General features: G+C 39.1%; 1 non-coding gene across 1 annotated transcript; it reads right to left on the reverse strand.

Moving 5' to 3' along the window:
* Positions 1-5,441: 5,441 nt before the first annotated feature.
* On the reverse strand, positions 5,442-5,548 carry LOC118481539. Its single transcript, XR_004865748.1, has one exon. It is a non-coding gene; the product is annotated as a small nucleolar RNA R71 (small nucleolar RNA).
* Positions 5,549-12,014: the final 6,466 nt, after the last annotated feature.

Here is a 12,014-nt window from a genome sequence, read left to right on the forward strand (position 1 = left end):
AGCCAGAGATGACGTATTACACTAGTATAGTGTGTAGGGAAGTAAGGACCACAAAACTGCGTGCCTAAGTGATAGATGAAGTGCCGGAAAGTGCCTAAAACATACTAAAAGTGCAGAATTCTGCAGAAAATAACTAAAATTCGGCTATTTTCAGCATTTAAACATCTAATTATAATGCAGAAAAATGGTTTAATAGTCCAGAATACTTTCCTAAGTGTCAGGAATCGAAACTATCATAAAATATAACATAAAGCACACTAATCTGCGCTATTTAGCACTTTAACGAACCGGTAACCAACCGAACAACCGGACATTACCCGGAACACCAAAATTTAGCTAGAAGCATTGTTTTAATGTTACAAAGCTAGTATTGTTCACTAAACATCATATTACATCCTAAAACACTTAAACACCTAAATACCTAAACATAACACTCAACATCTAACTAAAATATGTGACTTGTAGTTGAGATGCAACTAAGACCCCCCCCCTCCCCCATCTAAGGCCGGTTACACCATGGGGCCCTCACTTGATTTTCTTCTAATATTTTATAAGATATGCTTGTATAGTAGGGAACATATTAACTTTAGGACAAATACATGTTGGAAGAACTTTATAAAAACCCCCAAGTCCATAACCCATTTCATCTTCACCATTCACAACACCACCACATTTCCTCCTCCCTCCATAGGTCTCGGCCGAACGCCCCCCTTATACCACCACAATTTTCGGTTTTCATTCAAGAGATCCAAGTGTACTTCAAGGTGTAAGAAGGTCACTAACGAAGCTCGGTGCAAACGGATCTTGAAGGACCTTCTTCATTTGATTTTATCCACTTCATTTACCCTCTTGATCATCCCTAGCTTTGTGCTAGTGGTAAGAACCTTGAATCTTGCTATTTTACTTCCATTTTAAGTGGTTAAAAGAAGATACATGATGTTAATCTTGAAGAACACTATGAATCTTGAACATGAAACTTAATCATAAGCTTAAAAATCATAAGAAATCATGTTGTTAAGTGTTATTATGCTTCTTGATGAGAGATTGTTTGTGAGTATGATGTTGGTCATAATAAGAACCTTGCTAGATGATGATTAAACACATGATCTAGCAAGTAGAAGGATAGATCTTGAGAAAATCATAATGATCATCCTTTATGTAAACATGAACTTGAAAAATAAAGTTATTTTTATGTATGATGAAGTATGAAACATGTTATGAATCTTGTAAATGGGTGATTACAAAACTAGTTTTCTCAAGAAACTAAGTTAAACTACAAGATTTGCATAAACTTGGTTCTTAAAGAAACCAATCACATTTTTAGTGGTTAATCAAGTGTATAAATATGTATTTAACAACAAAAATGCAAGAAGAAATATTTTTGTAAAAATATTTTACAAGTTGTAAAGATCTAAATTCTTCAAAAATGATGTTTTTAAATAAACAACCACACTTTAAAGGGTAACTAAGCTTACTAAACACACTAGTAAGTTATTACATTTTTTTGTAAATTTTCAAGTTCATGACATAGAGTAAATTTCATATTTTTGACATGTGGTAAGTGTTGAATAATTTGTTGTTGACTGGTGATGATTTTACAAAAGAAAATGATATGCTTGAAAGCATGGAAACCTCCATTTTTAGGGGAAACTATGGCGAAATTTCTAAAAAATACCAACAGTTAGAAAATATTTTCTAAACAAGTGTTTACAAGTGTATTTTTAACTATGATTTTCCATATAAACTTTGCCTTAGATTTTTGTAACAAAAATACAAGCATTGGAGGTTGGTTTTTACAAATAAAAATGGATAAATATATATTTAGAATATATATTTTATAATAAGATACTTGTGTGTGATTATGTGAAATAGTTATATTATTTTAGGATTCAAAATAATATAACTCACAAATATAAAGAATTTACAACACCAAAATAATACCAAAATTTACATGGAATGAAATATATAAGTTACACTCTTAAATATTGACAAATCGAATAAGAACGTAACTTACGAAATATTCCGAGAAGTACTGTGACAATATATTTTTCGTAAATATTATTTTGGACACAAAAGAAACGAAAGTATGATTTTTATTATTACAAAGTATATCATATTTTTGACAAAGAGGAAATATATTACTTTTGGAAGTAAAAATATATTTTCTTAGACTATTTAGAAGATATATGATTTTTGAAGAAAAATATATATTTTCTTGACGATACATTATTTTTGGGCAAAACAAGTCTATGTATATTTCCTAAGTGAAAATATATTATTTTGGAAACTACAAATACAAGAATACGAGAATACATGTATGAAATACTCCCATCCTTGGGAAAGAAACACGAAAACAAATACTTGAAAAGTATTATAACTCCGGATGACATAAGGCATAAAGAAAACGTAACTAAAAAACATGAATACTAAGGCAAGGCACGGCCCGCTCGTCTAATAGACCCTAGCACATTGTAGGTAGTCGCTTTTGCTGACGAGATTTGAGTTACGTGTACTGAAGATGCAAAACAGTGAGTTCATGCTCCCCCTTTTCTTTAAGTCTTTTTGGTTTTATAACTCTCGGGGGTGAAATACATGTTACAAATGCTTAAACGGTATGAAACGCCTTTGAAATACTAGATCATGTGAGTATAGACTAAATACTAAAAATGCCATCAAGTCTTGGTGAAAACTAGTACCAAGCCATTAAAAAAATTCATTAATTAGGGATGAGGGTTAGATCTAACGGGTACGGCCGAACCCCACTCATGGTCACAACTAGTACCTAGTAGTGCTTCGGAGTCCCAGACGAGGTTAATCGACACAGTCGAGGTTAATCAACACAGTCGAGGGAAATTGATGTGTGTAAAATGCAACATATAAAACACATCAATTAAGGCATAAAACTAACCCTTTTTAAGTACTAATGTTGGAAAAGGAGTGTTTTTGTCTTCCTTTTGTATTTTCAGGATGAAATGAGCTCAAAATCACAAAAGAAGCAAAAAGACCACTAATTCTACCATAAATACAAGAAAAGGAACAAAAGTGGACTGCCCGGACCCTCAACGGCACCTCCCAAGGCAAAAAGAAGGAAACAGAGTCTGAACACGCCCCGTGTCCAGCGAACACGGGGGCGTGCCCAGGAAGCAGCAGAAAAGACAAACCAGTAGAAGCTTCCATTGCCCACCACGGGGCCGTGTCCAGCGAGCACGGGGGCGTGGTGAAAGTACAGCAGGCGCATTAATTGTAATTCGCAATTACAATTAATGAAGAGAGAGAGTGTCAGGCGGGCACGGGGCCGTGTCCAGCGGACACGGGGCCGTGTCCAGCCTTCTGTTCAGCCTATAAATAGAGGAGCTTGGCTTCATTCTCTCTCATCCCTTGGCACACCACCTCTCTCACACTTCATCCACCACCCACCACCACCATAACACCATCATCCACCACCATCATCCATTGTCCATCATAGAGTGTGTGAGTCGTCTCGGGATCCAAGATTGATCGTAAGAGTTCTTGACAATCAAGGCCATGTTTGCCTAAGTCTCTTACATCACTTGGTGAAGACAAGTGTTTAGTATAATACTTTTTATTTTTAATCTTTTGCACTTTTTATTTGGTTTTGTATTAATGACTTTAATAACTAGCTACTTATGTTGAAGGTGATCTTTCCTTATCGTTTGTCCGTGGTGTCTTGGCGTTATTTTACTGTCTATATAAAATAAAAGATTTTCACCATTCATATCTCCACGGTCTATATGGAGGTATGTTGGCTACCTGGTCGGGGGTTAAGGGAACGGTTTGGTAAAGGTCTTGCCCTTGTTCAGCGTTTAGAGGTCCTGCTTGGGACCTGGGTCAAATTTAGTAGGATCTCCTTCAATGCCCATAGGTATTGGATGGCGGGGATCCAAACTCTTTGACCCCCTCATAAGTTAACTACTATTAATACTATAACCCGGCTATTTAGGACTGTATCTCTGCTGACTCAGACTACTTAGCCGAGGGTAACGTCACCGCCAGAAGCGGGGCTTACCACAATTTGCATTAATAACTTAATTCATTATCTTTCAATAATCCGACCCTTTAGGATTGTATCCTTGCTGACTCAAACTACTGGGTTGAGGGTAACGTCGCCTTCAAAAGAGGGGCCTACTACAATAACTAAGATAATCTCTTAAATAAGTGCAAAAGTGCGAAAATAATCAAAGGTTATACTAATACACGTGTCGGATCCAAGTGATTCATCTTGTCTATCTGTTTTTATTTTATTTTTATTTTCAGCATTTAGTTAGTTTTTATTTTTCTTAGTTTAAAACATTTTTCTAACCTTTTTGATTTGATTAGACGTTGAGGATAAACCGGTATTAAAAGCTCTTGTGTCCTTGGACGACCTCGGTATCTTACCAACACTATACTACGTCCACGATGGGTGCACTTGCCCATATGTGTGTTTAGTGTTAGTGAATATCGTGTTTTATAAATTTAAAACTTGGCTAAAAGTGTAAAAAGGGGCTTAATTATATATTAAAAACATATACACACTGACACGCATCAAGTTTTTGGCGCCGCTGCCGGGGACACAAGGATTTTAAGAAAGTTAGGAATCAACGGCCTAATCATATTTTTATTTTTCTTTAAATTTTTAGGATTTTTTCTTAGATTTTTAGCTTCTGCAGAGCTCAGCACGGGGCCGTGCCTGGTCGGACACGGGCCGTGCTCAGCAAAGTTACTGGCAGTTTTTGTTTTTCAAGTTACAGAAGGCTGACCACGGGGCCGTGCCGGTGCAACACGGGGCCGTGTCCAACTTCCAGTAACTGGGATCTGGAAAACAATCACTGTATTTCCGACCACGGGGCCGTGTTCGCTCAACACGGGGCCGTGGTGAACCTTCTGACCGACATTCTTTTTTGTTTTTATTGCAGGACTTGGAACCCGACACCAACCTCGCGTAGTGTATGAGCTCCAGTTCCAATAAAGACATAAAGGAACCATTAGAAGAACCCGAACGCTTTCTCAGAAAAAGGTTAAAAGCCAAAAACCAAGAGAAGGTTTCGGGTGATCCACCCCCAATGGCGGACCAACGTACCCTCATGGATTATTTACGACCCACCGTAGGTAATCTAGGCGCCGCTATCAATGCCCCGAATGTCGAAGCCAATAACTTCGAACTTCGACCGCACTTGATACAAATGCTCCAAAACTCCGCAACCTTTCACGGGCTTGCGGACGAGGATCCCCATCTACATATAACTAATTTCTTAGAAATATGTGATACCTTTCGGATCAATGGGGCATCAAACGACGCCATCCGCCTCCGTATGTTTCCATTCTCACTGAAAGACCGAGCGAAAGCTTGGCTCAACACCCTCCCAGCTGGATCGGTAAACACCTGGGATGAACTAGCCCAAAAATTTCTATATAAGTATTTCCCTCCTTCTAAAACTGCTAAATTAATGGCTGAAATTAATACATACTCACAAGAGGACGGGGAATCCTTATATGAAACTTGGGAAAGGTTCAAGGAGCTATTACGCAAGTGCCCCCATCACGGCCTCGCAATATGGCAACAAGTATCCACTTTCTATAATGGATTGTTGCCACATACTAGGCAGACACTTGATTCTAGCTCCGGGGGACTTTTAGGTAATCGACGCCCACACGAAATATATAATCAAATTGAGGAAATTGCTCAAACCAATTTTCAATGGCACACTCCCCGGGGAAATAAGTCTATCGCCCCGGGCGCCCATAAGGTAGACGAAAGCACCTCTTTACAAGCCCAAATCGAGGCCCTTTCTTCAAAAATAAAAAAATTAGAAATGACAAAAACAGTCTCGGTTATGGCTTGTGAGGGGTGTGGTGGGTCACATGAAAATTGGAGTTGCATGAAAGAAACGGACGATCAACAAGAAATGGTAAACTACATTGATAATAGACCTAGGCCGTCGGGTCCTCCAACGGGAACCTACAACCAAGGATGGCGAAACCACCCAAACCTTGGTTGGAGGGAAACCGGCAATAGTAGTAACCAACAAACCCAACGAACAAACTTTCAGCAATCAAGAAATGAGTCACAAAATTTCACTCAACAACAAGGTGGAAGAGAAAGGCTCGAAGATACTATATCTCGCCTCGTCTCCGACACTGATAAGAAAAACTCGGAAAGATTTCTACAATTAGAATCTAATTTTAGGAATCAACAAGCTAGCATTCAAAACATAGAAAAACAAATAAATCAACTAGCACAAAATTTTTCCGAGAGACCGCAAGGCGCATTACCTAGCAATACCGAAACAAACCCAAAGGCGCAAGTTCACCTCATCACACTACGAAACCGCACCGTAGGGCCTGCAGAAGTACCTCCAGCAGCGGAAGAAACAACGCCAACACATCCGCAGGAAAAGAACTCTCCCCCATCACCAGAGCCTATCAAGGCTCCTCGAGTTCCGTACCCCGGTAGGTTAATTCGTCAAAAGACCAATGAGCAATTCGCAAAATTCGAAAGTTTGCTAAAACAATTGCATGTCAATATTCCTTTTATCGAAGTCCTAACCCAAATGCCCAAATACTCTAAATTTATGAGGGACTTCCTTACACATAAAAAGAAAATTGAAAATTTGCAATTAGTTAATTTAGGCGAAGAATGCTCTGCCCTCGTACTCAATAAACTACCCCAAAAGAAGATCGATCCCGGAAGTTTCACGATTCCATGCTCAATAGGGGAATCACCCGTTCGCAATGCCTTGGCCGACTTAGGGGCTAGCATTAACCTCATGCCCTCATCAATGTTCAAAAGGCTTGGCTTGGGAACCACGAGCCCTACAAAAATAAGCATACAACTCGCTGATCGATCAGTCAAATTCCCACAAGGTGTCATCGAAAATGTCTTGGTAAGGGTAAGCAAATTCGTTTATCCTGTTGACTTTGTCATACTCGACATGGAGGAAGACACCGAGGTCCCCCTTATCCTAGGGAGACCCTTCCTTGCCACAGCACAAGCAGTGGTGGACATGAATGAAGGGACACTGACTTTGAGGTATGGGGACGATGAGGTGAAGTTCGGAGTTGGGAAGAGAATAGAGGACGACGACCCGGTCAACTACATGAAGGTTATTGACTCGAGCTTGGATGCCGCTCTCCGACGGTGTAACTTGGGAAGCAAGGCACTCCACTCTGAAGACATATGACCGGGAATCGGGTCTAGCCAAGGACCCTTATAAACGTGGCGCACCACGGAGGCATTCCGCGGAACTATCCTTAGTTTAGTTTAATCTTTTAGTTTTTGCAGAATAAAACACACTCATGGTGGTAATGGATGAAAAAGGGAACGAGAAAAAATGGAACCATGCATGAAGAACAGAGCAACCCGACAAAAATCTCCATCACAGAAGGCTCAACACGAGCCGTGCCCAACCAACACGGCCCCGTGCTGAACCCCTGCAGAAAAATCACCCAGTTCAGGTAACTGGACACGGGCCGTGTTCAGCGGACACGCCCCCGTGTCCAGGCTTCTGTTTCAATTCTAAAATTTTTGTTACTGGCACTTGACCACGGGGCCGTGCCCGGTGAACACGGGGCCGTGTCCAGAGTGCCAGTAACATAAATATTTGCTTTTTAACACACTTTTATACATTTTAATCAACCAAAAATATTGTTTTTGGACACATTGAGGACAATGTGTAATTTAAGTGTGGGGGGGATGCTAAAACCTTGAAATTTTGCAAAATCCTAAACACAAGCCTTACACAAAACTCTATTGGAACCGCTAAACACCCCAATTTTTTTCAAAAACCTTTTTCATTTTTTTTATTTATTTACTTGTCTTAGTTTAAGTTGGGAAGAACAAGTTCTAAAAAGGTTATATTTTTACAAGTTTACAACCGATAGCGTCGTGATAAAAAAGGAACCAACATAAGAAAATTATGAAACGGCATAACAAGTCTAGTTTAAAATTCGATTATATATGTTTGGTCACATTTAAAAACCCATTCCCACAAAAGTGAGTTTTGAGCCTTTATTGAGCATAAAAATACACATATTTAGATTAAATGCTCATTTTTCGTTTCTTGTGTGAATAGCCGCTCGGTCCTTACAAATCTAGAACTTGCCACAACGATACATTCCCAGTCCTTACTAACTTAAACCCAAGTAAGTAAATGATGGAGGCATTAGGACTAACTATTTTTCTTTCAAAACCATTATTTTTTATTTTTTTTACCTACCCAAAATCCCCCTAGATAGCACCTTTGAGCCTAAACCTTTCATTTCATTACCCCAAAAAACCATTTTTACCCACCAAAAACCTTTTTCATTTTTTCCCCTTTATTTTAGTAACAAGCTCGGTTTTTCGTCAACTTGCCCTTTCAAGTGACCTTAAAAAAAAAAAAAAAAAAAAAAAAAAAAAAAAAACTAGATGATGAAGTCAAAAACAAACAAAATCTACAAAAGCTTGTTTGAAGAAATACTTCAAAAATAATAAGTCACTAAAAACAAGGTATTCTACGAAAACCGACACTTGTTACGATTTTCGCCCTTTTTACTAACTACTAACCAACCACCCACCTTTAAACCCAAGCCTTCACCCCAAAAGTCCTCTTGATATTTACAAAGGTAAAAAGTTAAAAAGGAGGAGGATTGATTGCTTGGCAAGCCTATGGAAGACGTAAGTTCCGTGCCGCTCTCGAGTGATTCACTTAAATATACACCTTCGGCCGAGTGTTGAGTGATCTCCCGTGAGGTATGTGAACTTGTATATAAATGGAATTTTAATAAGGGATGTTATGCCCAAATAAGTAGTTTATCTTGTGAAAAGTTCAAAATAAATCATAACGAATAGGATTGTAAATAACTAAAAATAAAACCTATAAAAACCTTGGATTCCCGACACTCTAGGACAAGCTAAAAAACTTCTCTTCTACCTATTCCATTTGGGAGTGTAAGCCACATTTAAAGAGTTTTGCTTGAGGACAAGCAAAAGTTCAAGTGTGGGGGTATTTGATGTGTGTAAAATGCAACATATAAAACACATCAATTAAGGCATAAAACTAACCCTTTTTAAGTACTAATGTTGGAAAAAGAGTGTTTTTGTCTTCCTTTTGTATTTTCAGGATGAAATGAGCTCAAAATCACAAAAGAAGCAAAAAGACCACTAATTCTACCATAAATACAAGAAAAGGAACAAAAGTGGACTGCCCGGACCCTCAACGGCACCTCCCAAGGCAAAAAGAAGGAAACAGAGTCTGAACACGCCCCGTGTCCAGCGAACACGGGGGCGTGCCCAGGAAGCAGCAGAAAAGACAAACCAGTAGAAGCTTCCATTGCCCACCACGGGGCCGTGTCCAGCGAGCACGGGGGCGTGGTGAAGGTACAGCAGGCGCATTAATTGTAATTCGCAATTACAATTAATGAAGAGAGAGAGTGTCAGGCGGGCACGGGGCCGTGTCCAGCGGACACGGGGCCGTGTCCAGCCTTCTGTTCAGCCTATAAATAGAGGAGCTTGGCTTCATTCTCTCTCATCCCTTGGCACACCACCTCTCTCACACTTCATCCACCACCCACCACCACCATAACACCATCATCCACCACCATCATCCATTGTCCATCATAGAGTGTGTGAGTCGTCTCGGGATCCAAGATTGATCGTAAGAGTTCTTGACAATCAAGGCCATGTTTGCCTAAGTCTCTTACATCACTTGGTGAAGACAAGTGTTTAGTATAATACTTTTTATTTTTAATCTTTTGCACTTTTTATTTGGTTTTGTATTAATGACTTTAATAACTAGTTACTTATGTTGAAGGTGATCTTTCCTTATCGTTTGTCCGTGGTGTCTTGGCGTTATTTTACTGTCTATATAAAATAAAAGATTTTCACCATTCATATCTCCACGGTCTATATGGAGGTATGTTGGCTAGCTGGTCGGGGGTTAAGGGAACGGTTTGGTAAAGGTCTCGCCTTTGTTCAGCGTTTAGAGGTCCTGCTTGGGACCTAGGTCAAATTTAGTAGGATCTCCTTCAATGCCCATAGGTATTGGATGGCGGGGATCCAAACTCTTTGACCCCCTCATAAGTTAACTACTATTAATACTATAACCCGGCTATTTAGGACTGTATCCCTGCTGACTCAGACTACTTAGCCGAGGGTAACGTCACCGCCAGAAGCGGGGCCTACCACAATTTGCATTAATAACTTAATTCATTATCTTTCAATAATCCGACCCTTTAGGATTGTATCCTTGCTGACTCAAACTACTGGGTTGAGGGTAACGTCGCCTTCAAAAGAGGGGCCTACTACAATAACTAAGATAATCTCTTAAATAAGTGCAAAAGTGCGAAAATAATCAAAGGTTATACTAATACACGTGTCGGATCCAAGTGATTCATCTTGTCTATCTGTTTTTATTTTATTTTTATTTTCAGCATTTAGTTAGTTTTTATTTTTCTTAGTTTAAAACATTTTTCTAACCTTTTTGATTGATTAGACGTTGAGGATAAACCGGTATTAAAAGCTCTTGTGTCCTTGGACGACCTCGGTATCTTACCAACACTATACTACGTCCACGATGGGTGCACTTGCCCATATGTGTGTTTAGTGTTAGTGAATATCGTGTTTTATAAATTTAAAACTTGGCTAAAAGTGTAAAAAGGGGCTTAATTATATATTAAAAACATATACACACTGACACGCATCAGAAATCGACACAGTCAAGGAGTCAGAACGAGTATTCCGACGAGGAATCAGAACGAGTATTCTGACAAGGAGTCATAACAAGTACTCCCCATGTCCTCACATGCCTTAAAGTTTTTGTAATACATTCATGTTCATACACGTTTTTCATACCTGTTTACAAAAGAGTCTCTCAAAGATTTACAAGAATTACAGTACACAAACTAGACGCATGAACTCGCTCAAATTTTTGTTGATGTTTTCCAAAATTACATGTATTTCAGGTAACAGGATGGATCTTGGACGCTGGTGTCGTAACTAGAAGTTTAGATGTCACCCATTTTTGTTGGTTTGTAATCTAGTCGAAGGTTGTGTTTTAAATTTTGAATAAACAATGTTTGTAATACTTAAATTTTATGAATGGATGAACATCGTTTTGATCATGTAGTTGTTTATTACGATTGAATGCAATGATATTAAACCAGTCACACATCATACGCTTCCGCAAAAGACAGGGTGTGACAGTTTGGTATCAGAGCCTCGGTTGTAGTGAACTAGGATTCCTTCTCGAGTCTAGACTACAATCACTAGAGTTCTCTCACGAAAATATTTTACAAAAAAGTTTTCATTGCATTCACGTAAGCATCAAGATCCACGAGTCAAACATTTTTCAAAAAGAGACAAGGCAAGGACATTAGTAGGGAATACCCTCAAGATAAGGTGCCAACTAAGGCATAGTCTACACGAGTTAGACTTACCAAAATTTAAATACACTCTTGGTGAGAACGAGTACCATGTAGTGTTTTTGTCGTGAATCGACAACTAGAAAAATGACCCCCCTCCCAAAACGAGAGTTATATGAAACATGATGCATCGAAATGCCTGTATATGTTAAGTAACATATTTGTTTATCGATACATACATACGAATAAGTGTACAGAATAAATATTGACATGAATACATACAAATAAGTGTACGGAATGATTATTGACGTGAACAAGATACATTCGACTCCGACTCCTATTACTATACTTGACTCGCACGATGAAGCTACCGACCTCGTGTTCATTGCGAAGCTCATGGCTAGAGTGATTACTAGACAAGATTCTGAGCTTGCTTCCGTAGGAGATGACTGCTCTTCCCCCTCGATCGTGAAGGGCCTGACTACGGTGATGATGACGAGGCAGAGGCGGCAACCTTGAACGAATTTTTAATCAACGGGACGAGATCCCTGCGGCTTATGTGAAGCAAGACTGACGACATACTTGACCAGAAAAGGAAGATGAAGTATTCATCTTGAAGGTGCCCCTCCAACTACTAGGAATTCTCTTTATTCCTATTTCATTTAATCATCGTG

Source organism: Helianthus annuus, chromosome 8 (genome assembly GCF_002127325.2).
Source record: "Helianthus annuus cultivar XRQ/B chromosome 8, HanXRQr2.0-SUNRISE, whole genome shotgun sequence".
Lineage (NCBI taxonomy): Eukaryota > Viridiplantae > Streptophyta > Magnoliopsida > Asterales > Asteraceae > Helianthus > Helianthus annuus.